At 36.5% G+C, this 25,837-nt stretch overlaps 2 long non-coding RNA genes across 6 annotated transcripts in view; one reads left to right on the top strand and one right to left on the bottom strand.

Annotated features, from left to right (window-relative positions):
- LOC110438143 (uncharacterized) overlaps window positions 1-25,837 on the bottom strand; it is a 47,543-nt gene that overhangs the window by 12,197 nt on the left and 9,509 nt on the right. For 2 of the 4 annotated variants that reach the window (XR_012394989.1, XR_012394988.1), the window contains exons 2-3: window positions 14,936-15,092; window positions 14,591-14,855 (exon numbers count right to left, since the gene is read on the bottom strand). This is a non-coding gene — a long non-coding RNA (uncharacterized lncRNA). Of the gene's footprint in view, window positions 1-13,963; window positions 14,856-14,935; window positions 15,093-25,837 lie in introns of those variants that run through there. The other 2 variants (XR_002456160.3, XR_012394987.1) reach the window with 2 other exon arrangements.
- LOC137488495 (uncharacterized) lies at window positions 2,943-6,535 on the top strand. Of its 2 annotated transcripts, none has more exons than XR_011007549.2 (5): window positions 2,943-3,084; window positions 3,635-3,823; window positions 4,084-4,241; window positions 4,755-4,850; window positions 5,588-6,535. It is a non-coding gene; the product is annotated as an uncharacterized lncRNA (long non-coding RNA). The 2 variants fall into 2 exon arrangements; XR_012394985.1 differs by lacking the exon at window positions 2,943-3,084 and adding an exon at window positions 3,387-3,447.

Below are 25,837 nucleotides of genomic sequence, written 5' to 3' on the forward strand. Positions count from 1 at the left end.
AAGGTCCTATATGCAGGCAACGCTCCAGATAAGTGTGTTCCCTCTGGAAGAAAGGGACACCATTCAAAGTTGATCTGTTTCTATAGTAACAAGTTACATAGCAACCTTTATTATGTCAACTTTCATAAGAGAATAATTTCACAGTTATGAAGAACATTGTGTAATGTTAACCTGTAATATCTGAGATGTGATTTGGGTGAAATGGGATTTTCTGTAACATTGTATCAACAGCTAGATGACATCCGAGCAAGATGACATCTGCATCACTGAACTTTCTAGTAACAGAAAATCCAATTTACAGATTAGACAGAAATTACAAACAAACAATAAGTAAATTATAAATGTATAATTCTGTATAAGTCTGAGTGTCTAGTATAGAAATAAACAGGGGGAGTTTCTTGATTAGTTGTTTTAGTGTTTTATTTTTTATTTTCAATACACACACCTTTACTACAAAAGAGAGTGTAAGCAATGCTTCAATGGGTGATTGTATCATTTATCCAATTAATCTATGGTTAATTATCAAATTACTGTTAACTCTGCAATTAAAGATGGTTTGTTCCACAATCATATTATATGCACAGACAAACAGGTCTTCAGCATTTGTGAGAAAGACGGAAGTCTTCATCTCGAGTAAATAGGGGAAATAACCATTAACTTCATAACATTGTAAGGATTTCATAGTTAAGACGCCCAAATACTTAGACATACAAACTGACCAATCAACAATTGACCACATAGCAAAGTCCACACAACAGTCCCTGATCTAATCAGTATCTGCCTTTGAAATCTGTATGGACCTTCTTGGGAACTTACATGAACACAGGAAGAACACACAAACTCCACAAGGAGATGCCACCCGAAAAAATATGGATAAGGCATTTACCCTCAGTTTGAATTGTTGTGGCACTTCTGCTGCTGTTTATGAAACTTAATGTAAGCAATTGTGCTTTATCTTGCCGTATTATGAAAGCTTTATGCAGCAAGACTGGCTTACAATAAGCCATAAGTGGGTCTGCTACATTTTCTAGTGATCTGCTGAGACTTTTCAGTGTTCACTTTGTTTATTTTGAATCGATACATACAAATATGTTCAACTGATGCACCTCTGATATTTGGCAAATTGCTCAATTAATTTAGACCTTTTAATGCCCATACAGGCCATAGTAGTTTGGTGTATGTTTGCTTGACTTATTTGACAGGATTTTTTGCAGATAAGTTTCATCAATTTACAAATAATAGTCAGTGAGTCATTTCATTTTTTATTCTATTCCATTTGAAAGGCCAAGTGCATAAACAAAAGCGAAAAACAGTGGCTTCGAAAATTATTTCGACATTTATTTTGAGGTTTGAAGTGATAAATGCAAAGAATATTAATAATGACAACAACAACTGAACCCTTTAAAAAATGAAATAGATTTTATTGTAAAAAAAAAAAGGGGGGGGGGTGTATATGCTTTGGTACAGCTAAGAAAAAAAGTAAACATGATAAAAAAAATTTATGTCTGTGGTTAAAAGATGACATTGATGACTTTTATAGGATCGAAATACATTGTAGTGCATCATTACTAAACACTGGGTAGAAAAGTTTACCTGAAAATATCAGTAAGTATGGCTTAGATGTATCTACTCCACACTGTAAAAACGCCAACTTTCAAAAAGTCCTCTGAACAAAGATTAATAAGTTAACTGAATTTAAATATTTTCATTTGAAATGCTGACAAATAATAGTTAGTTTGTTCAACAAATATGGTGCTTCAATGTGAAAAACTTAAAATATTTCGTTGAACTAATACAAAATTCTTAGTTTTGCGTTGATGCGTGCCCTTCTTGTTGGCGCATGCGCCTTATAAGCTTCTGGCGCATGCGCAATTTACTTCCATAGCTCACTGCAGGGGGTACCTGTCACGTGCGCGCGACAAAACGAACCATCTTTCTTTCTGCGGAGCTACGTGTCAATCGTTTTCATAATCGATTGTATATAATTGTATACATGTTTTTGTGCGATGTGCTACCCATCTGACTGCCCGATCTATTTTACCAGTGTATTAATGATGTGAGAGACCGTGATAGAGCGGTTAAGAGTAGTGGTGGGCAAAGCGAGGCTTCGTGAAACACTGAAACAGTCGAAACAAATGTGTCGAAGCTTCGAAACGTTTCGAAACCTCACTCTACAGTGACATTTAGTGGTCATTTTTTTTATATATATTGCACTGAAACAGCTTCAGCAAAGAACGATTGAACAAATTGAGGGATTAAACCCCACTTTGTGATAGTGGAATTCTTCAAGTAACATAGTACAGTGGTTAAGGTGTCAGACATCCATGCAGGAGTAGTAGGTTTCGAAGCCAGTCAGTAGCAGTTGTTTTAAAATGCTTTAATACCAGTTGGTAATGCTTTGCTCTTGTATCGTTTTGTTTCAACATTGGTCTGATATCCGAATAAACAATTTGTGAATAAATATGTCTTGTTTTTGTCTTAAAACAGGGTTGTTGCTAGATCAAAAACGGTGGCCTGAAGTTATCAAGAATTATTTATATTATTCATTAAATTTCCCATTTATTGTATTTTATTAATGTCTACCCAAACCCTAAACCCAACCATACTGTAAAAATATTTATTATTGTTTTACAGTGTTACAAAAATGATGCTAAATTGATGGCGTAACTGTAGCTGTATCCAATTTAGGCTACACAAAACAGAAACATGATTAAAATACATAAAACCATGATTTCGAAGTCGGGATTCGAACCCAAAACATCATGCTAAGCATAGAATCAATAAGCAAACCCACAGTGCTCTAAGCCATTTGAGACAGAGATAATTTGGAGACCTTGGCAGTCAAATTAGGATTCACCAGGTCTCGAAACGTTTCTAAGCTGATCGATGCTTTGAATCGCTTTAGTCACGTGACTAGGTGTTTCGAAACACTTTAGTCACGTGACTTGGGTGCTTCGGATCATGCTTCGGTGCAGTGATTCGAAACACTTGCGCTTCGGGATCTCGACACTGTGTCAAAACATCAGTTTCACGTCAGCCATCCCTAGTTAAGAGCAGGCCAACAACGTTTCTGCTAAATCATAGGTATGTATGTCTTTTTTTGTTGTCATCTAACGTTATATTATTTGATATGTTGGCTTTGATGTGCGCGTGTATCCTAATACGGAACTATTTGTTATAATTTAGCCGTGAGTTACTTGTTTCGTGCACTTGGTTTTGGCTATTTACATCAATAAAAGTTTAGAGTGAATGTATTTGAAACAAATAGCGATTTCAATCGAGTCATTTGCTTTAATAACTCACGATTAATACAATGAGTATCATATAACATACCAGATCAGGTATCCAAGTCAAATATAACATTATGTCCTGTTTATCTAGATTGCTGTCAGCATTGCGCACATCATAACCTTTTTTCCCTTCGAACCAGAGCCAGTGGAACAAACGGTGACGTGTTTAACTGTGTAATTTGTGTGAAAATCGTGTGATTTTCATGTAATTCATTGCTTGATTTGTTAGCTCGACTAAATGTCTATCATATTCAGACCAACTTGCTTTAACAGTCAGCTAGCTTTTATTTACATAAAAAATATAAAGGGCTAAATATATATTTTTCTTTCTTTTTGCTCAAAAGGACTGAAATATTGACAATGACATAATTCAATGCAAGATTTCCTTGAGGAGGTGAGACTTGTTATCATCAGTGAAATTTGACGGTCATTCACCAGCAGATGCAAGAAACCTTTTCTCTTTGCCCAAAAGAAGTTGTTGAGATTTAGCCAGGAAGAAATTAGAGAGAGATAACCTGGACTTTAAGGAAGAGGTAAGTCACTATATTGCAATTGCTTTGGTTTCATTCAAGGTAGTAATGATAATGCTAAAAATAACAAACAACATTATTATTATAGGTAATTCAAAATACATCTGTATTCAGCATTTGAACATTTAAATATTTACATTTACATATATATATATATATATATATATATATATATATATATATATATATATATATATATATATATATATATATATATATTATGTGTAAAAATTAATATGTATGTTTTTTTTTGTATATTGTAGATCTGCACAGAGTTTTCTCAGATCTGTAATGTAGATCTCCTGAGACAGTTAATCGAGTGACTTGATAAATATACAGCACCTCTCCTGAAACTCTACAGAAAAGAAGGGATTCAATGGGTCCAGAGATGGATACAACTTTAAACAAGATGGATGAGCAGGTACTCATTAAGATTTTTTTTTTTCTTATACACCCGTCTGATGTTTTTAACATGTGCAACATATTTTGTCCTGTCAAGAATTTCATGCTCAGGTAATACAGTCTAATAAAACGTAATTGCAACAATTTAATTGTCCAGCCCTTTTGCATTAATTTTAATTGTGTCAAGTTGTGTTTTGATTGTGAGATGGAAGTAAGATAAATAACAGATGTTTCACTTGTTTTGAGTGACCATTTCAAATGAATACATTCAAAGAGGAAAATAGAAAATAATAGCTGTAGTTTTTAACTCAAAGTAATTGTCACATGAAACTAAACATTTTTCTAAATTTGCCAACACAACCATTATCAAATTCCATTGTATGGAAACCACAAAATTCTTTTTTAAAAATAAAGCCATGTGTTTTTTCAACAGCATGAATAAAATACTATGCTCATTTAAATGTACTAAGTACATTTTTACTTACAAAACAATAAGATTGTAAAACACCCTTTGTAAATGACTTTCCTTTAGGTCACTGATATTGTCACCGATCGAGAAAGAGCAGCTCTTGAGGGATTGCCAATTTTTCTTCGTAAAAATTCTGCTTGCTTTCTCAAGATATGTCTGGTAAGTTACCCATTTTCATACCCTATTTTACATTTATTAGTCTGCTTGGTAACACTTTTAATAGCTGCACGCTATAAATAATTTATTTAGTATTAGCGAATAGTTAATTTATTTTCTGTTAAGCATAACTCTACATGAAGTGCTCAATGATTGTATTTTTTTTTAACTTTAATGATTCATTTGTATTACTAATTTAAGTATTGCATTATTTACAAACCAGTTATTTAAGAATAGTTGGTGTTTTTAAGATCATTCAGAATGCTTAAGTACATGATTAATAAACTATTCAAATTAACATTTAAATATCCTAATATTAAGGTATGTAATAATAGTTACTTTGTATGTTAGTATATGCTTTATGAGCTTAACTTCATCCAGTTGTGACCTAATCTAAAGTGAGGACTATTTATGCTTTATAAATCCCTTATGAATGACAATTAAAGGCTCAGTTATATTCTAAACAGGACAATAAACAACTTTCACAATTGAAACTGTATCAAATAAAAGTAAATCTTTGCAATTTTATGTAAAATAAAAGTTTAAAAAATTGCTAAATATTAAAAAGTTGTCAATATATTGTTCAATTATTATATATTATAGACTATTCAAAGTGTTACTGTTTGTATGTACGAAAGTATTACATGTTTTTATTTTCTTTGCATAATAGTAATAACATTAATAAGTAGTAATTAATATTACACATCAATTAATTTTCCCATTACTTAATCTCCTATAAGGACACGGACCCTGAAGACCACAGCACCAGAGATTAAAGGATTGGAATCTTCACTGTGGTGGAAGATGATAATGGCACTTCTGCATCCCTGCAATATGTGATGAACCTCGCTAAAATCTTGGAGGAGGCCATAGTACTTCAGGATATCACACATCTGCCTGCAGCCTTCGCTTACTTGTTCAGCCTCTTGTATAGACTGAATATGGAACACCCAAAAGAACTCAAACATACTTTTTAAGTGATTCAGCATGTTTTATGGAGGTTGGTGGCACATGATCTGCGAGAGTTCAGTTCATTCATTCATTCATTTTCTTTTCGGCTTAGTCCCTTTATTAATCTGGGGTCGCCACAGCGCAATGAACTTGTTTTACGCAGCGTATGCCCTTCCGGCTGCAACCCATCTCTGGAAAACATCCATACACACTTATTCACACATACACTACGGACAATTTTAGCCTACCCAATTCACCTGTGCCACACGTCTTTGGACTGTGGGGGAAACCGGAGAACCCAAAGGAAACCCACGTGAACGCAGGGAGAACATTCAAACTCCACACAGTAACGGCAACTGACCCGTGACCACTTCCTAATGTGCCACTGTTTCAATGTTTTGAGGTCTGTTTTTGGACTTTATGTACTTTGTTGACAAAAGTGCAGTACACTTTAAAGACTGTATGAATGGAGTGGCTTTTAGGGTTTACTCTGATTAGATGATTGTATATTCACCTGGTTTGAGTGTTTAGACACACTAATAGCTTGGTTTTAGTAAGGTTGCCAGTTATTTTATGTTGAGGCAGTGTACAATCTTTTCAAATCTGGAAACATTCAGTACTAGTTGTGTACAAACTAGCCCAATGCTGAACACGGCTAATGTCAAATGCTGATTTTGTATGCAAATGTTTTGGATTGTGATTTGAACACAGTTAAAAATAAAAAAAAGTGAATTGACTATTCTTGTGTATTTAATTTGAATCCTAAAAATTAATAGTAAATGCATAATGAATCAGTTTGTTTTATTTTGTTCAGTAAACTAAAAAAATCTTGTTGGGTAAACATAATCATTTTTGTTCAGTAAACAAAAGATCTTGTTGAATAAACGTGAAAATTTTTGTTCAGCAAACAAAAGATCTTGTTGAGTAAACATGATAATATTTGTTCAGCAAACAAAAATATCTTGTTGGGTGAACATGACATTTTTTGTTCAGCAAACAAAAATATCCTGTTGGTTGAACATGATGTTTTTTGTTCAGCAAACAAAAATGTCTTGTTGGGTTAACATGATATTTTTTGTTCAGCAAACAAAAATGTCTTGTTGAATGAACATGATATTTTTTGTTCAGCAAACAAAAATATCCTGTTGGTTGAACATGATATTTTTTGTTCAGCAAACAAAAATATCTTGTTGGGTGAACATGATACTTTTTGTTCAGAGAACTAAAGAATTCAACAAAATATTTTGAGTTCACTGGTCTTCAAACCCTGTTTGTTGAGTTAACTCAAAAAGCTATGTGTGATAGGTTGCCTAATTATTTTAAGTTTACTCAACTTTTTTTTTTTACAGTGCACTGATGATAATGTCTAAATAGGAAGAATGAGAAAAACAAACCATGCAATTTACATTTCAAAACTATGTTGGCACTTTTTCTACTACATCATTTAAAAGAACTCCTTTTGATTTTGGAGAAATTCACTAGCAAGAATACAAATAAACAACATGGTGTAATTGCATTTGTAATATAATCAATATAAACATGTCAAATATTGAATCTCCCAAATGTTTAAATAAATGCACTCATTCTGACTAGTATTGTACTATGCATAAATCTCATTGTTAAAACTCCTTCTTCCATTATAATGTTTCATATCAATTTCGCTCATTCCAGTGAGCACACATTTGTTCTTTAAGCCAGCCGGCTGAGGTCATGTCTGTGGTATTTGATGCCGTTGTCTCTATATTGGCACGTCTAATGTGTTGTTAATAGCTGTGAACAGACGTCCTGTCTCGAGCTGCTTACTGGTAGAGGTGACATTGAAGACTGTGTTTTAGACGTGATGCATATTGTGTTAGCAACAGCAGTGAAATGCCAGTTCCACCAACATAGACCAATTTCACACTATAAATAAATACATATTCCTTAAAATTCTTTCAACATCTATGTTAGAGTTAACTTGCCTCTTTCACATGTCTAATAGCTGATTATTACACTTCATAGCTGCAATATTTTATATGAAAAGAAACGGTGTATCTGAAAACATGTAAAGTTATTAATGCAACAGGACAGTGCAGCAGTAAATGTATGCAACAGCAAAAGTGCACAGATCTTACACAGAAGATTTTTTTAAAGTGATTGTTCATAAGTTAACATTTGAAAAAATCTATTTTGTCTTGCCTCCAATTTCTTTAAAGAGTACTAATACTGGTCAGGGAGTTTAATTAATAAAAATGTACATGATCCTTGCAATAAGCTGACTCTTAAGAGAATAAAGGCAATAATAATGTAGGGATGTAACAATATTGTAAATACCGTCATAGTAATTTTTTTCAATATTACCGTAGGCGCATGACTCAATAAAACTATATTTCTGAGAAAAGTTTGCTTAGGCGAATGAAGCGAACGGGAGGTAACTACAATTCCCATCAGCCTAGGCGTGGCCATCATCCTTTGCGGTCTGTTGTCACTACAGGTCCAGTAATGCGGAAATGGAGTGTGTTGCTAGTAGCGGGGAAGAAAAAGAGCTGGAAATGATCGAACCTAAAGCGGGTTTTAAATGGATGTGTGGAAGCATTTCGGTTTCTTTCTAAAAAGATACGAAAAAGGAGAAAAGGTGACAGACAAAGAAAAAAACAATATGCAGGCACTGCCAGACTGTGGTGAAATATATGTCGGGGAATACGACTAAAAACAGTCATGGGGACTGCAGAACACAGCACACTTGTTAGATTGATGCAGACATTGACTTGTACCGCAAAGAGACCTCTATCTCACTCATGGCTTGTCCTCTCAAGTGGTGGAAAGACAATGCACAATGTTACTCACTGCTGTTAACCTTGGCTAAATCATATCTCTCTGTCCCAGAAACCTCAGTCCAAAATGAGAAGGGTTCTTTTTCTGTTGCAGGGGATATGCCCAGAGATCCCAGCTTTTACCAGATTATAGTTACATGATAATTTTTCATAAAAAACCCATCTCTATCTAAGTGAGTGAGTGATTAAATGTTGAATGTGATGAGTTTTCAACAATACTAAATTGAAACTTTATTTTTTTATATAGTTTAATAGTTTTTTGTTATTAAAATTGAAAAATTGAAGTTCCTGTTTCGAAACTTACAGATAGATGGCTAATTTGTATGTCATTGATATGTTCAGTGCTAAGGTAAATAAACACTTTTGGCACTTTTTTCGAGTCTTTTCATTAGTTCTGTTTTTCCTGTAAATTATTCAATAAATACCGTACCGTGCCATTCATACCGAGGTATTATCGTACCGTGAAATTCTGATACTGTTACATCCCTATAATAATGTTTTATAAATTTTGAAGCATAACATTATGTGCTGTGTGTATATGTGTATCTTATTCATTGTTACTAAAATTCAATTTAACATTTACAAAAGTCTGACATCATTATTGTAAATGAACACATATATGTGTGCCAGAGGTGTGGACTCGAGTCATGTGACTTGGACTCGAGTCAGACTCGAGTCATGAATTTGATGACTTCAGACTCGACTTGACAAAATAGGAAAAGACTTGCAACTCGACTTGGACTTGAACATAAATGACTTGGACTTTCACTTGGACTTGCGCCTATTGACTTGTAAAGACTTGCTACTTTCTATAAAAAGCCCAAAGATAAAAAGTATGTTGACACGGAGCGCTCTATCTCTGCGTGTGTGAGACAGAGAGCATGCACGCATACTTTCGACCACTATCGCTTTGTGGCGCACTTCAGTGTTTTTGCACCAGCGGGAAATTTGAAGATGCCATTTTCATTCTGACTCGGAGAGTGAAATAAACACATCCGCGATCTGCTTCTTTTGTTTTATTCAGCGGATTTACAACATCTGTCAAAGGTAAGAGACTTTACTACTCGCAATGTGTTTCTGTTGTGCAAAAGCATTGTTTTACTGTTGTGTATAAGTAAATGAACTTCAGTTTTTTTTAAACCAAATTTACCCTCTCGTGATTTATTTCACATAATTATGAACGAACATGGCTGTAATTTATGTTTTTGCACTTGGTCGTTTGTGTCAATGGGTCAATTATGTTTTATTTTTGTGTTTTGCCCATCCTCTGACAGTATTTTCTAACTATTTAATTAGTAGTAACATTAATTACATGCCATATAATAACTAGATATATATTATTTATTTTTAAAGCTCTTAAAACTGTGAAAAAAGTGTTTTGTTATTTTTTGGTGACATTTTGCAATAAGTTTTTTTTAGTTAATCTATGTACTAACATGAACTAATAATGAACTATACTTATAAACCTTTATTAATTATAGTTTAACATTTACTATTGCATTATTACAATTTTAAGGTATGCTTGTTAACATTAATGTTAATGCACTGTGATTTAACAAGAGTAACCAATAATTTTATTTCCATTAATTAATGAATACTGTAATGAACTGTAACTGTACTGCACTGCATTGTTTGTTCACATTAGTACATACATAAACTTAATTAATTAATACAACCTTATTGTAAAGTGTTACCTTTTTCATATTTTGGATTGATACTATTAATTTTATTTAGTATTTAAAACCTTAAAAGTATTTGTATTATTGTTGATGTTATGCCTCTTAGCAATATTTTAGTCCGCTATATGGTTTTTAATAAAATTTGTATTGTGAGATTGTAATGTAATGCATCTATATTGTTGAATTTCTGTTTGTTTGTTTTTCTGTATTTCCCCCTCTATATTTAAGGCTTATCTACTATTTTTAAAGTACTTAAAACCAACCATCTAATAAAAAATACAATTAACAATCACATTTTGTTTCATGAGTGTCTTTGTTCCTGTTTTGTAGGACTCTTATTTTAACAGATTTCATTTGGAAACACTTGACTGATCATTCAATTAAAGTTTTACCTTTATTATTCCATCACTCAATGAGATCATTTAATTGTGAGTTGAATTACTCCATTTGTAATTGTTTTTAAATAAACTAAAAACGAAGACTTGTTTTATTCAGTTTGTTGAATGTGAACTTCTCTACTTTACATATTAAAAGATATTTAAAACCACTATGAATGTATTTAAACTAATATTTAAATTTATATACCTGTTTCATTGTGGGTATTTCTATTTTAATTTATTTAGCACTTTGCTATTTATTTATATTTATTTAGCCACATTGGCTATTCAAACATGAAAACAAGTTTTAGATAATTCGTGGCTCTAATAAATTGTTAAACATTACAATATCCCTGCAGAAAAATCCAGCTTAAACCAGCCTATAGGCTAAGCTGGTTTTAGCTGGTTGACCAGGCTGGTTTTAGAGGGGTTTTGGTAATTTCCAGGCTGGTTTCCAGCCATTTCCAGCCTGGTCTTAGCTGGTCAGGCTGGAAACTGACCAGCAAAATCCAGCTAAAACCAGCTTGACCAGCCTGGTTTAAGCTGGACATAGCTGGTTTTGGCTGGGCTCCCAGCCTGGCTAGGCTGGTCAAGCTGGTTTTAGCTGGTCATCTCCCAGCCTGACCAGCTAAGACCAGGCTGGATATGGCTGGAAACCAGCCTGGAAATGGCCAAAACCCCTCTAAAACCAGCCTGGTCGACCAGCTAAAACCAGCCAACCAGCCTAGGCTGGTTCAAGCTGTTTTTTTCAGTAGGAATTTTTGACAAAATAGTCTAAAATGATAGTTTGCAAGTGCCTAAGTGGGATTCGAACCCCGTTCTTTATGAAAAGAAAAAAAAATCTGATTGGCTCTGACATTACTTTCACCAGTGGGCAGGTACTTCAATCTGATTGGCTGGTCTCTCGCACGCGTATTCAGTCTCACTGCATTTGCTTGACTTTTGTCCACACTGGTGCCTCAAACCTTTCCTGCTTTTGCTCTCCAGAGATCCTCCTGGTAAATTGATTATTCCAGAATGTTGATATGGTTTATATATTGCTATACTATTTAGTAACAATACATGAAAAACTATGAGGTTAAGGTAAATGCTATAATAAATACTAGTGTTTTTGAGAGTTAGGTATACTGCCTATGTTTTAGCCTAGTATTATTTACAAGTTGTTAATGAATGCTTCAGCATACTGTAGTATTAAGAATAGTGAACTGATAAAATAAAATACAGAGTGTAGTTTTTCTACAGTAAAGTGTGGTGAATCGTAGTATAATATACCGTATATTGTAAAAAAACTACAGCACTGGGTAATTTGTTTATATTACACTTGTGTTACCATAGCAACTATAATATGACCCCAACAGATTTATTGAAGTACTTTACTATAGTATTGTTCAAAACACTGTCCATGTCAATAGATCAGGGGCCCTGTGGAACAGCTTTTCCTCAAAATGAAGAGAATGACATGGAAAATGTCCTCCACAATCTCATCAATAATGTGGAAGACAGCAGAGACGTGTTCACTTTATTTTAGTTGCCATGATAAAATGGGATTGATAGTGAGATTTATTTAAAGAGTGAATAGTACAGTAGGCTATAATACCTAATCAAGTTTTTCCTTATTTTTATTACAGTTACATTTCTGCTTGCGTTAGTTATATTTTTGTTTAAAAAATTATGTTTATGTTTTTTTATTTGATTAGTATGGTGCACCTTTTGGATGTTTAATAAATGTTTGTAAAACAAAATGCATTCTTTACATCCAATATCTATTCTCTGTGTTCTTAAGTGTTTGTAACTGGAAATATCTCATCATATAAAATACAGCCAAAATGTTATGGTTTATTAGATAAAAAATGTAATATGTAAGTCTATTTTAGTATTTTGGTTATTGTTAATAAATAGTGCCTCAATATAAATCATATCAAAAAGCACGAAAGGAAGAGGAAACACAAGACACAAATTCTGTATATAATCTCTGAGAGCACGCAGGAAAATGTGTGTGTGAGCAGTGCATATTTGAGAGCGAGAAAACTTGCGCGTGAGCAGCGTATATTTGAGAGCTCGCAAGCAGTTTTGTCCACAGAGGAAATCGGTGCAGGAGCATCACACAAGGTAGAGAGCAAAGTTCTTCATTGTTATGTGAAGAAAACAACGTTATTGTTTTTATGAAGTAGCCTACTTGAGAATATGTGCCACAATTTTACATTGCTGCTAGACAGATTTGCATCTCCATCTCTTCAGCACACACAAGATTCAATTGACAAAATACCAAGTTCACTCAATTTTACTTTGCAGCATACAGGAGTTGTTGGTCTACTGCTGCCTCATTGAGGTTGTTTATGTAGTTTTAGTTAATCACAAGTTGATCACCGAAGACATGACATAGCACAACTAAACTTAATGAACTAGACAGCAGTAGACCTGCAATGTGTGATGTGAGGCAAAATGGACTCTATTGTGGTGGAACTCGTTCTTGTGTAATTTGCTGTGGAGACGAGACGCAGCACTGTTTAGCACTTTTCAGAAAATTACATTTGTATTTTTATATATCTGAGCAATGTTCTTTAATAAAAAAAAGGTTTGTTTTATAAATACAGATCTTACAACCATACATAATCTGTTTACATTTTGTTTTTCTGTTAAAAAGACTCGAAAATCAAACTGTAGGACTTTGGACTTGACTTGAGACTTGTTGCCTTTGACATGGGACTTGACTCGGGACTTGCCTGTCTTGACTCGGGACTTGACTCGGGACTTGAGGGCAATGAATTGAGACTTACTTGTGACTTGCCAAACAATGACTTGGTCCCACCTCTGATGTGTGCCTGCCTGGTCATGTGTAAAAAAAAAGAATGCTTTATGATTTGTCTATACCACAAATTTAATGTAAATTGTTGTATGTACTGAGGCCAATCAGACCAGTGTCCAGGGACCCTGACTAGTTCTGAACTTCAAGAGTGAGCAATCCAGTAAATACACGAAAAAAAAAAGATTTCTGCAAAACTGTTGCAAGCAATTTATATAGGTTAAAAGTAAACAAATTTAAATGAATATTGTTCAACTTATTTTGTTGGTAACACTTTATTTTGATGGGTTATTTGAGTATTAACTGTGCTTAATATCTGTCAATACTGCTCCTTTAATCTTTGAATCTTTTTTCAGAGTAGATATCATGAATAAAGTGTACAAAAATGTAAAAAAGTATATTAATAAATCTATAATAGTATAATATTATGTAATAGAATAATAATAAATTATTTAAAATAATTATATTTAGCTTAAAGCTTAAGTTTATTTTTGTAATTTGTATTGCTGTATTTTCATTGGTGTGGTTTCTTAACTTGAACTTATGTTGTTTAAGTTATTCTGCAAGAAAATATTTATATATTTTAGCTTCATCATAGTTAACATAATTATTTGTAATTAATTAGTAACAATACTGGCGGTTTCTAAGCCACTTTCTTGTGTTTCTTGTCACTTAGGGCCCTGATAGATGTACAAACAGGAGAGCAGCCCCTATGAGCAAAATCAGGCCAAAATAATTTAACGACAGTAACACTGCTCCATAATTAGTAGATGTGGACATTTTTTTTTCAGTTTAATATGCTCTGTTCAGTTTGAAAACTGTATATTGAATATTGTCTTAATTGAAAGTAATGCCATCACAGCCTATTTATCTTTCATGCTGTAAAGTTGATTTACATCAATCTACAGCATAAAGTGCTAAAAAAAATTAAACAATTTCAATGCTACCTACAAATTTTGATCAAATATATAAACACATTGCTATTTTGTGTATGTGTGCATATTACATATTCTGTTCAATTATGCTCTTAGCAGCATGTGCATGACCAGGATATTGCTATGTTTCAAATCATTTCTTACATAATTAGGCCAGGTGAACGAGGTAATCTGAAACATCTCACCTCACCTCGTCTCATCAACAACAAACAAAAGCAATGAGTCTGAATCCTCTATTAATGTCAACAGGCACAGAGTCATAGTCTGTGCCGAAAATGAATTGTTATTCTGCAGCACAGACATCTTATCAGCCGAGTACTTCCTTCTAATAGTACAGGTGTTGACTGGAGGATGAGAAAATTAGTTATTAGGATCACTGTTTCTTCTCTAAACTCTCTGAAGGGATTGGTGTTTCCTGTGATGCGGGAGACTGAGCTCCTTCAGGACCATCTTCAGAAAAAGAACAATGTGCCAGGTTAATGTGCAGAAGACCAAATTTGTCTGTAAGCATAAAAGTAAAAGAGTCTGACCTGTGAGGGAGAGTTCAGCTAGTGTGAGGGGCAGGTCAGATGGATTGACACCAGCTGGAGAGCCCAAAATGTTAGGAAGAGCATTACGTCGACCTGACCGGCCTGAGGATGCAAAGTCTAACGCCGACTCCACCTCCGTCATCTCACCACAGCCATTCTTTTCAATCGAAAACAAAATCAAGAGCAGCTTTCAACAAACTGAATCAATTATTCATTCATTTATTCATTCATTTAAGTCATTTATTTTCTTTTTAGCTTAGTCCCTTTAATAATCAATGGTCGATTTAAATTCACATTTATAATTCTTATTATTCAGGCATATACTAATAGCTATTTTGTATGTTAATAAATTCTTTATCAACTCAACTTCATTCAGTTTTGTCACCTTATCTAAAGTGAGGACTATTTATGCTTCAGAAATCCTTTATTAATTAAAGGCTTAGTTATATTCCAAACAGGAAAAAGAAAATATGACTTTCTTCATTTTTATTTGTTTAAAGAGACACAAATGAAACTGTATCAAATAAAAAAAATAAATCTTTGCAACCATCTAAAATAGAATTACTGTACTGTTTAGGCATTGTATATTATATTCATTCATTTATTCATTTTCTTTTCGGCTTAGTCCATTTATTAATCCAGGATCACCACAGCGGAATGAACCACCAACTTATCCAGCAGGTTGCTACGCAGCGGATGCCCTTCCAGCCGCAACCCATCTTTGGGAAACATCCACACACACTCATACACTACAGACAATTTAGCCTACCCAATTCACCTATACCGCATGTCTTTGAAATGTGGGGGAAACCGGAGCACTCGGAGGAAACCCAAGCAAACGAAGGGAGAATATGCAAACTCCACACAGAAATGCCAACTGACCCAGCTGAGTCTCGAACCAGCGACCTTCTTGCTGTGAGGCGAAAACATCCTATTATATTGTTTTATCCAATTTGATGTTATATTTTTAATATAATGATGTTATATTATTCGGCAATGTTTAAACTTCACAGGAATTTTATTTTTTATTTTTTAGATAGGATTGCAAAGATAATGTTCATCAGATACTGAGCCTTTAATTGTCATTAATAGAGGATTTATAAAGCATAAATAGTCCTATCTTTAGATTAGGTCACAAAACTAGATGAAGTTAGTTTATAAAGTATTTTATATATATATATATATATATATATATATATATATATATATATATATATATATATATATATATATATATATATATATATATATATATAACATACATTAGTATATGCCTAAATAATAATATATATAAACGTTGATTTCAATAGTTTATATATCATTTAGAACTCATTCTGAATGATCTTAAAAACCTCCAACTACTCTTAAATAGAATTGGTTTGTAAATAATGCAATACTCAATTTAGTAATGAAAAATCAACCAGTCACAAAGTATGAAAAAACAATTATTAAGCACATTATAAATGTGGTTGTATGTCAAGAATACAGTATTTATAGCTGCAGTTATAAACTACTTACTAATGTTTATTAATGTAGAGTTAATGCTTAACAAATAATGAATTCACTAGATGCTAATGCTTATTAAATGTTTCATAGTGTGTAATTATAAAGTGTTACCGTTTTTTTTTTTTTTTTTCAATCTATTTCTGTGGAGAATTTTGTAAAACATCTGTGGTCTGAGTATCATAACTAAAAACTTAATATATGAAATAAAAAAATACCTTTTGACTTTTGATTTAATATTTATTTTAATGCAAATCCAGATTCACTTATTTGGTAAACAAAGCAAGTCTCTTGTGTTCTATATCTAGTAAAATATCACTTTACAAACTATTGTAAATAACTCATAGATGTTTTCATATTAGTCAATAATGTTACTGAAATTAACTGAAAAAAAAACTGAAGAAGTTTACAAGGTAAAATGTGCTTAATTAATGTATTTTCCTACTTGTTAATGATTTTCTTTTTACTTTACTTTTTACTTTACTTTCTTTATTGTCCACAAGTGGAATTTTATCTTTGGCTTCACCACACAACCACTTCAGCGTTCATGTGACACACATCACAGAAAAAAACAAGCAACTCAAATACATTTATTGTTTTCACATATATCACATAAAAAAAAATCTATTTAAAACCCTATACATACTTAGAACCCAGTGTTTAAAATTCTAATGGCACTCGGCACAAAGGACATTTGATACATATTTTTCTTTACTTGAGGTTGCCTAAAATGTCTTTTTGATGGCAAGAGCTGAAATTTTATATTTAAGGGATAGCACAATATTAAATAATGACTTGTGCTTTCCGTTTAATACTCATTGATTGAATTTAATTTGGTTGTCTTTGTGCTTTATCAACAATTGCACTTTCCTTAATTGGCAACAGTCCATACTATGCTGTCATGTAAAAACTCACAACACTTCTAACCAAGTACTTGCATACCATATCCAAAACATCTTGACTCACACCAAATTGGTGTAACCTCCTAATGAGATACAATCTCTGCATTGCTTTTTTAATGCTCTCTGCATTTGCAGTAAATGTTAATCTACTATCAATAAGTGTTCCTAAATTTTTAAAACATCAAACTGTCTCTATTTCATGTCCCTCAAGGACCAGAGGTTTTAACCCTTGACTAAGGACTAGTTTATTTCTGCTAATTATTATCTCCTTGGTTTTTATTAAAATTGATTTCCACCGAACTCCTTTTACACCAATTTTGAAGCTAATTTATATAAATATAGTACAAGGTATCTCCTTCTGTTCCTATAGTCAACCGGCCTACAAGTGCCATATCATCTGCATATTTAAATAACTTAAAACCTTAATCCTGGATCTTAAGTTCATTTGTGTAAAGAGAAAAAAATAAGGATTACAAAATGCTTCCTTGTGTAACTCCTGTATTTACAATTAGACACCATTTTGTTAACAACTACTCTTTGAGGACGATTTAAAAGGAAATCTTTAATCCACCAAATAAGATCACCATTCACTCCTAAATCAAGTAATCTTTGCAGGAGAATATCTGTCCGAACTGAATTAAAAGCTAAGCTAAAATCTATAAATAAAATCCAAACATAATTTGTTGTCTGTTGGATATGTTCAGCAGTAAAATCTCACAAACTTATTACAGCATCGTCGGTGCCCCTCTTTCTTAAACTGAAGGGGGTCCAAATTGTTGACCACTTTGTTCCAGATGTGCTTTGATAATACTCTCATTTTTTTTCTTGTTCTGAATTTAGTTTTGCATTAATTACAAAACTTTTATTTAAGAATAGTTGGTGTTTTTAAATTCTCTTAATATATTGTTTTTCAGCAAATTACCTCAATTGTAAAAAAAGATGGGAGGCACAAGATGAAGAGGCAATCCAAAGGTACGTAGCAGGAGAGCTTCGTAAGTAATGCTTATATAGGGTGAGGGTAGGTGTAGTGATTGTGTTTTTGTTCAACCCAGGCTCATTCTGAAAACGTACCCCATATACATTTCTGTAGAGCGCCAAATACGTCCCAGGAGCTAATTTTTTGCAGTTTTTGTTTTCACAAATCCACCAGAGACAGCTGTTAGCTGACTGATTGACTTACTGAATGACTGACTGAGCGATCGACTGACCTACCCTCCTCCTTTCTTGAACACAACAGACAGTTTTAAATAGCAATCCAGAAAAAGAAAAGTCCTCGCCTGATTTTTACCACGTTTTCAGATTTTACTACATTCTCACCCTGTTATTTACTTGTTTATTAATTATTTAATTTATTTTATTATTATTATTATTATTATTTTTAGCTGCTTTATGGAACCATTCTTCGCCAGACACAAACCTCAACATCTGGTCAACTCCTCTCTGAATCTCAAGTCCGCCGACATACATGGCGAGCCAACTAGACAGACTGGTAACAGTGGGAAAGGCATCTATATGGAGGTGAGTGGTCAGCTGGTAAGCGCAAAAAGGAACTGTGTCATACCGCCATGTAGCGTTTGCTTTAAAAAATTTGGGAAATATTTAAATAAAAAGAATGTAGCGTTTGTTTTAAAAACTAAATGCAGCCATACGTACTTCTGGCTTCACAATTTGCCATCTCCAGAAATGTATATAGGGGTACGTTTTCAGAATGAGCCTATGTTGAGTTGGTTGGTTAAATGATTGGTCATTGAAGGTTGCTGTCTCTCTATATTTCTGCTAGAAAAATATATCCAGTGGTGTGAAAAAAAGTGTTTGAACCTTACTGATTTATTTTTTTGCATGTTCATCACACTTTAATGTTTTAGATGATCAAACAAATTTCAATATTAGTCAAGTAAACATTTCATGCAGTTTTTAATATTAAGGGTAAACAAAATACAACACACATACTTTAATACATACAGACAGAAATCACTGTGCTGTTGTTTCTATGGTAAAATAAACTTTTCTATGGAAAAACAAACTTTGCTAAACAAACATGCAACTTTTTAATATATATTTTTTGCAATAAATTAAAATTATTATTATTTTTTTAAATGGTGTTTTTTAGATTGCTTGCTTGTTCTGTTTGGAGCTTCATGCTTTAGTTGCACAATGTCACGGTTGCAGGTTTGTGCGCTTCTCCGGAGTGTATGTTTGATCACGTGGGTTTGTTTTGTTTTGGTTGTCCATGTGGATTTGTTAGGATCACGTGTTATGACGACACCCAGTTGGTCTGATTAGTTCGCCAGCTGAAGCTCATCATGGTGCCTATATCTGTGCAACGCTTTTGTGTGTCTGTGTCAGTTCGTTACCATCACTTATGTTTGTGCTGTCTGTGCTCAGGCCCTGAGGAGTTTGTCTGGATCTGGTTTCCCCGTTCTGTTCCTGTCCTGTGTTCTACGTTCATCTTGCCTGGCACTAATTGTTTTATTGTCAGATTATAATAAACATTGACACTTGCATTTGGATCCTCTCTGACTCTCATTCAAAACGTTACAGAACGAACTGACCTGTTCATGGATCCAGCGAGTGTTTCCCAGATCTCCGAGTTCGTCTCTCATAGCAACGCTCGGATTGATCGACAGGATGAGGCCCTGGCCACCACGGCTCAGGCGATCCAGGCCCTGGTTGGCCAAGTTTCATTGCTCACATCCCAGGTCCAACAACTGGTTACCCGTGCTGCACAGGCTGATACGGCACCAGCCCCCGAGACTGCACCGACCCCGGAAGTGTTACCAGCGCCTGCGGTCCTTGGTCGCTCTGTTGAGCCGCGTCTTCCACCTCCGACCAGCTACTCTGGAGAGCCTCTCTTGTGCCGATCCTTCTTGTCTAAGTGTTCCCTTTACATCTCACTGCAGCCGTCATTATTTTCCTCCGAGCAATCAAAGGTGGCGTTCGTCATCACCCTCCTTTCGGGCAAGGCGGCTCAGTGGGGAACAACAGCTTGGGAACAAAAGTTACCATGCTGCTCTACGTTTGACCTGTTCTCAAAAGAACTTAAGAAGGTCTTTGATCGAGCCGCTTCCGGGAGAGAGGCCGCCCGAGTCCTCGCTGAACTCCGCCAGGGGAATCGGAGCGTGGCGGAGTACTCGATTGAGTTCCGAACACTAGCCGCTGAATGCGGCTGGAACGCGGAGGCACAATGGGACATGTTTCTGCACGGATTGTCTGATCGTCTGCAAGATGCGATCTATTCCTTAGATCTTCCAAAGACTCTGGACGAGTTGGTGGATTTGGCCATCCGTGTGGACACCAGACTGTTTCGGCGTGAGACTCGCCTGCAGCAGAGCAGGTATTCGGATTCCGTCCCTGACTTTCCGGCATTGGCTGCGACACCGGAAGTGGTAAGCGCTGACCCGGAACCCATGCAGTTAGGGAGATCCCGCTTGTCCGTGCAAGAAAAGCGCCGACGGAGAACGAAGGGACTCTGCCTCTACTGCGGAGGGGCGGGTCATCGGGTGGCTTCCTGTACCGTAAAAGACAACACCCATCAGTAGGTAAGAGGTTACTGATGGGTGAAATTAATTTGGACAAATCCTCTACGACTGTCACTTTACTGCCCGTCACTGTATCATGGGGTTCCGGAAGTCATGACACCCATGCCCTCGTCGATTCCGGGGCGGAGGGAAATTTCATTGACTCCAGTTTCGCTTTCAGTTCTAAACTTCCGGTTATAGCTCTGTCACAACCCATTGCAGTACGCGCCCTTAGTGGGCTTTCCCTTCCCACCATCACTCACTCCACCAAACCCATAAAACTTAACACGTCTGGAAATCATGTTGAACACATTTCATTTTTTTTAACAGACTGTTCCAACTCACCGGTGGTTTTAGGACATCCATGGTTAATTCTTCATAAACCTCACATTAACTGGGGTCTTAATGAGTGAGAAATGTCATGAGTCTTGTCTTTCGTCTGCTCGTTCTGCTGTTTCTTGTTCTGTGTTTCAGGAGGAGCGCATGGACCTGTCAAACGTGCCCAGTGAGTACCTCGACCTGAAGAGAGTGTTTAGTAAGTCTCGAGCTGCTTCTCTGCCTCCTCATCGTCCCTATGACTGTGCAATAGACTTATTGCCAGGTACCTCTCCGCCTAAAGGCAAGTTATACTCTCTTTCTATTCCTGAGAGGGAGGCCATGGAGAAATATATTTCTGATTCTCTAGCGGCCAAGATCATACGGCCCTCTTCTTCACCGGCGGGGGCGGGGTTCTTTTTCGTGAAAAAGAAGGATGGGTCTCTTAGACCTTGCATAGACTATCGAGGGCTGAACAGCATCACGGTGAAGAATACGTATCCTTTGCCGCTGATGTCTTCAGCGTTCGAGCGTCTGCAAGGGGCTTCGTTTTTCACGAAATTAGATCTCCGCAACGCATATCATTTGGTTCGCATGAAGCAGGGTCATGAGTGGAAAACTGCGTTTTTAACCCCCAGGGGGCATTTTGAATATTGTGTTCTTCATTTTGGGCTTTCTAATGCTCCTGCAGTTTTCCAAGCACTCGTAAATGACGTGTTGCGAGACATGATAGATCAGTTTATTTATGTCTACCTGGATGACATTCTGATTTTTTCTCGTTCTCTCCAGGAACATGTGCAGCACGTCAGGCGAGTGCTTCAGCGGCTGCTAGAAAATGGGCTTTTTGTCAAGGCGGAGAAATGCGTGTTCCATGCACAGTCTGTTCCCTTTCTAGGACACATTGTGTCAGTCGAGGGGGTGCGCATGGACCCAGAGAAAGTTCAGGCTGTGGTGAATTGGCCAATCCCCGAGTCTCGTAAGGCCCTGCAGAGATTTCTGGGCTTCGCTAATTTTTACCGGCGTTTTATTCGCAATTTCAGCCAGCTCGCCGCCCCTCTGACGTCCTTAACCTCCGCCAAGACGCCCTTCAGGTGGTCGAGTGCAGCACAGGTTGCATTCACTAATCTAAAGAGCCGCTTTGTTTCAGCTCCCATTCTGGTGACACCTGATCCCTCCCGGCAGTTTGTGGTGGAGGTTGACGCGTCAGAGGTGGGGGTGGGCGCGATCCTGTCCCAGCGCGCAGCCTCGGATGACAGAATTCATCCGTGCGCGTTTTTCTCACACCGATTATCTCCCGCAGAACGAAATTACGACATTGGTAATAGGGAGTTGTTGGCTGTCAAACTCGCTTTGGAGGAGTGGCGTCATTGGTTGGAGGGTTCGGGGGTTCCCTTTATCGTTTGGACCGATCATAAGAACCTCGAATACATCAGGTCCGCCAAACGACTTAACTCCAGGCAGGCTCGGTGGGCATTATTTTTCGGACGTTTTGACTTTACCATCTCATATTGACCGGGTTCTAAAAACATAAAACCCGACGCGTTATCCCGTCTTTTTGATTCTTCCGAGCGCAATACGCCTCTTGAGCCCATCGTTCCCCAGAGGATTTGTATTTCTGCAGTAACATGGGAGATCGAGAGCAGGGTCCGCACAGCCCTGGATGGGGTAACGCCCCCGGTTGGATGCCCACCCAGTCGTTTGTTTGTGCCTGAGGAGATTCGGTCTGACGTCATTCGGTGGGGACATTCCTCCAAAGTGGCTTGTCATCCTGGGGTGAGTCGTACCTTATTTTTGGTTAAACAGCGATTTTGGTGGCCAGCTATGGCACGGGACATACGCGAGTTTGTTTTGGCCTGTTCCGTTTGTGCTGTTTCTAAGACTTCTAATCGCCCCCCTGCTGGACTCCTTCAGCCGCTGTCAGTGCCTTCGAGACCCTGGTCGCACATTTCGCTAGATTTCGTCACTGGTCTCCCGCCATCTGGTGGCAATACGGCTGTTTTGACCGTTGTGGACCGGTTCTCGAAGGCTACTCATTTCATTCCTCTGCCTAAATTACCCTCAGCCAGAGAGACAGCGGAGGCTGTCATTAATCACGTCTTTCGCATTCATGGCCTCCCGACGGACGTGGTTTCTGACAGGGGACCCCAGTTTGTCTCTAAATTTTGGAGAGAATTCTGTCATTTATTTGGAGCCACTGTAAGTCTTTCTTCTGGTTTACATCCTCAGAATAATGGACAAACAGAGAGGGCCAATCAAGATCTCGAGCGCATGTTACGTTGTTTGGTTTCCCAAAATCCCTCCTCTTGGAGTCAGCAGCTCCCATGGGTGGAGTACGCACACAATTCATTACCAGTGTCGGCTACGGGCCTCTCTCCGTTTCAGTGTAGTTTAGGATACCAGCCACCAGCTTTTCCCAGTCTGGAATCCGAAATCGCGGTCCCCTCTGCCCACGCCTTTGTCCAGAGGTGCCGACGCACTTGGAGCAGAGCCAGACAGACCCTCCTCCAAGTGGGTGCGCGCACCAAGGCTAAAGCCGATCGCCACCGGTCGAAGCCTCCCGTTTACGTCGTCGGTCAAAAAGTGTGGCTTTCAACTAAGAATATTCCTTTGCGTTCCGTATGTAATAAACTTGCACCTAAATTTATTGGCCCATTCACTGTCATCAAGATCATTAGTCCGGTGGCAGTCCGCCTCAAACTTCCTCCAGCGTACAGGAGAATACATCCCGTGTTTCATGTTTCCAAATTAAAGCCCGTTTTTCATACGGCCATTAACCCGCCCTCACCGGTTCCCCCCCCCGCCGCGTCTCGTAGATGGGGAGACCGTTTATTCGGTTAAGCGCATTCTGGACTCGAGACGGAGGGGACGAGGATTTCAGTACTTGGTGGACTGGGAAGGTTATGGTGCGGAGGAGAGGAGTTGGGTCCCTGCAAAAGACATATTGGATCACTCTCTTATCGATGATTACAATCGCCAGGTAAGCTCTTCTGGGAGCACCAGGAGGTGCTCGTAGGAGAGGAGGTAATGTCACGGTTGCAGGTTTGTGCACTTCTCCGGAGTGTATGTTTGATCATGTGGGTTTGTTTTGTTTTGGTTGTCCATGTGGATTTGTTAGGATCACGTGTTATGACGACACCCAGTTGGTCTGATTAGTTCGCCAGCTGAAGCTCATCATGGTGCCTATATCTGTGCAACGCTTTTGTGTGTCTGTGTCAGTTCGTTACCATCACTTATGTTTGTGCTGTCTGTGCTCAGGCCCTGAGGAGTTTGTCTGGATCTGGTTTCCCCGTTCTGTTCCTGTCCTGTGTTCTACGTTCATCTTGCCTGGCACTAATTGTTTTATTGTCAGATTATAATAAACATTGACACTTGCATTTGGATCCTCTCTGACTCTCATTCGAAACATTACACACGGATGCTCACAAGTCCCTAATAAATTCTTCTAATGAAAGCAAAACAGTTTTTAAACAGGATGAAAATGAGTATGTTGACAACATGCTTGTGGTAGCAAGCCAAGAGATTGTTAAAACTCTGGTTCATGTAGTTTAATTTATTGTATTTTTGTATTATTATTATTATTATTATTATTTATTATCATTGGCTGTATGTATAATCTTATAAAGAACTAAAATAATTGGTCGCATTCAATTTTGATATTCTACCTATAGATAGTCTGCTTACCAAGTCATGATCACCAGTGATCTATGGTGTTTTGGATCGCTGGAAAAACACTCACAAGCGCTAACGAACTACAAATCTGCCATTTCATGGACTACAACTCTATACATGCACTCCACTTACACACACATGTTCTAGATCCTGACTGAGTGCATATCGACAGCTGATGCTGCTCAAGAACTGATTAAACACACATACAGTTGAAGTCAGAATTATTAGCCCCCTCAGATTTTTTTTCTTTTTATTTAAATATTTCCTAAATTATGTTTGACAGAGCAAAGAAACTTTTACATTATGTCTGATAATATATTTTTTTTCTGGAGAAAGTCTTATTTGTTTTATTTCAGCTAGAATAAAAGCAGTTTTAAATTTTTTAAAACTCATTTTAAGATTAAGATTATTAGCTTCTTTAAGCTATATATATTTTTTCTACTGTCTACAGAACAAAACCATCATTATACAATACAAACATAAAATAAATCAGTTATTAGAAATGAGCTATTAAAACTATTATGTTAAGAAATGTGTTACAAAAATCTTTCACCGTTAAACAGAAATTGGAGAAAAAATAAACAAGGGGGCTAATAATTCAGGGGGGCTAATAATTCTGATGTCATCTGTATCTAATGTTCTAGTAACATTACATTATGTTTCCTTTTCTTGCTTTACCGTGTTTTTTAATCCTTGCCTTGTTTATTTGTTTAATCCTGTTTTCTGCCTGCCTCTGACCATCTTCCAGCCTATTGACTACGATTCTGGATTGCCTGTGTACATCTTTTTGCCCCTGTGTTGACTATTGCTGGCCTAACCTCGCTAAAAAACCTGCATGTGGATCCTCACCTCTGTTGTCAGTGTCACATCCCTGGTTGCATACCATAAGTTAATTTACAAGTTCATTGCTAATTTCTGTATTCTGGGTAGTATCTGTAGATAATTCCTTTTTATGTTTTAGACCAGGGGTGTCAAACTCAATTCCTGGAGGGCCA

Source organism: Danio rerio, chromosome 19 (assembly GCF_049306965.1).
Source record: "Danio rerio strain Tuebingen ecotype United States chromosome 19, GRCz12tu, whole genome shotgun sequence".
NCBI lineage: Eukaryota > Metazoa > Chordata > Actinopteri > Cypriniformes > Danionidae > Danio > Danio rerio.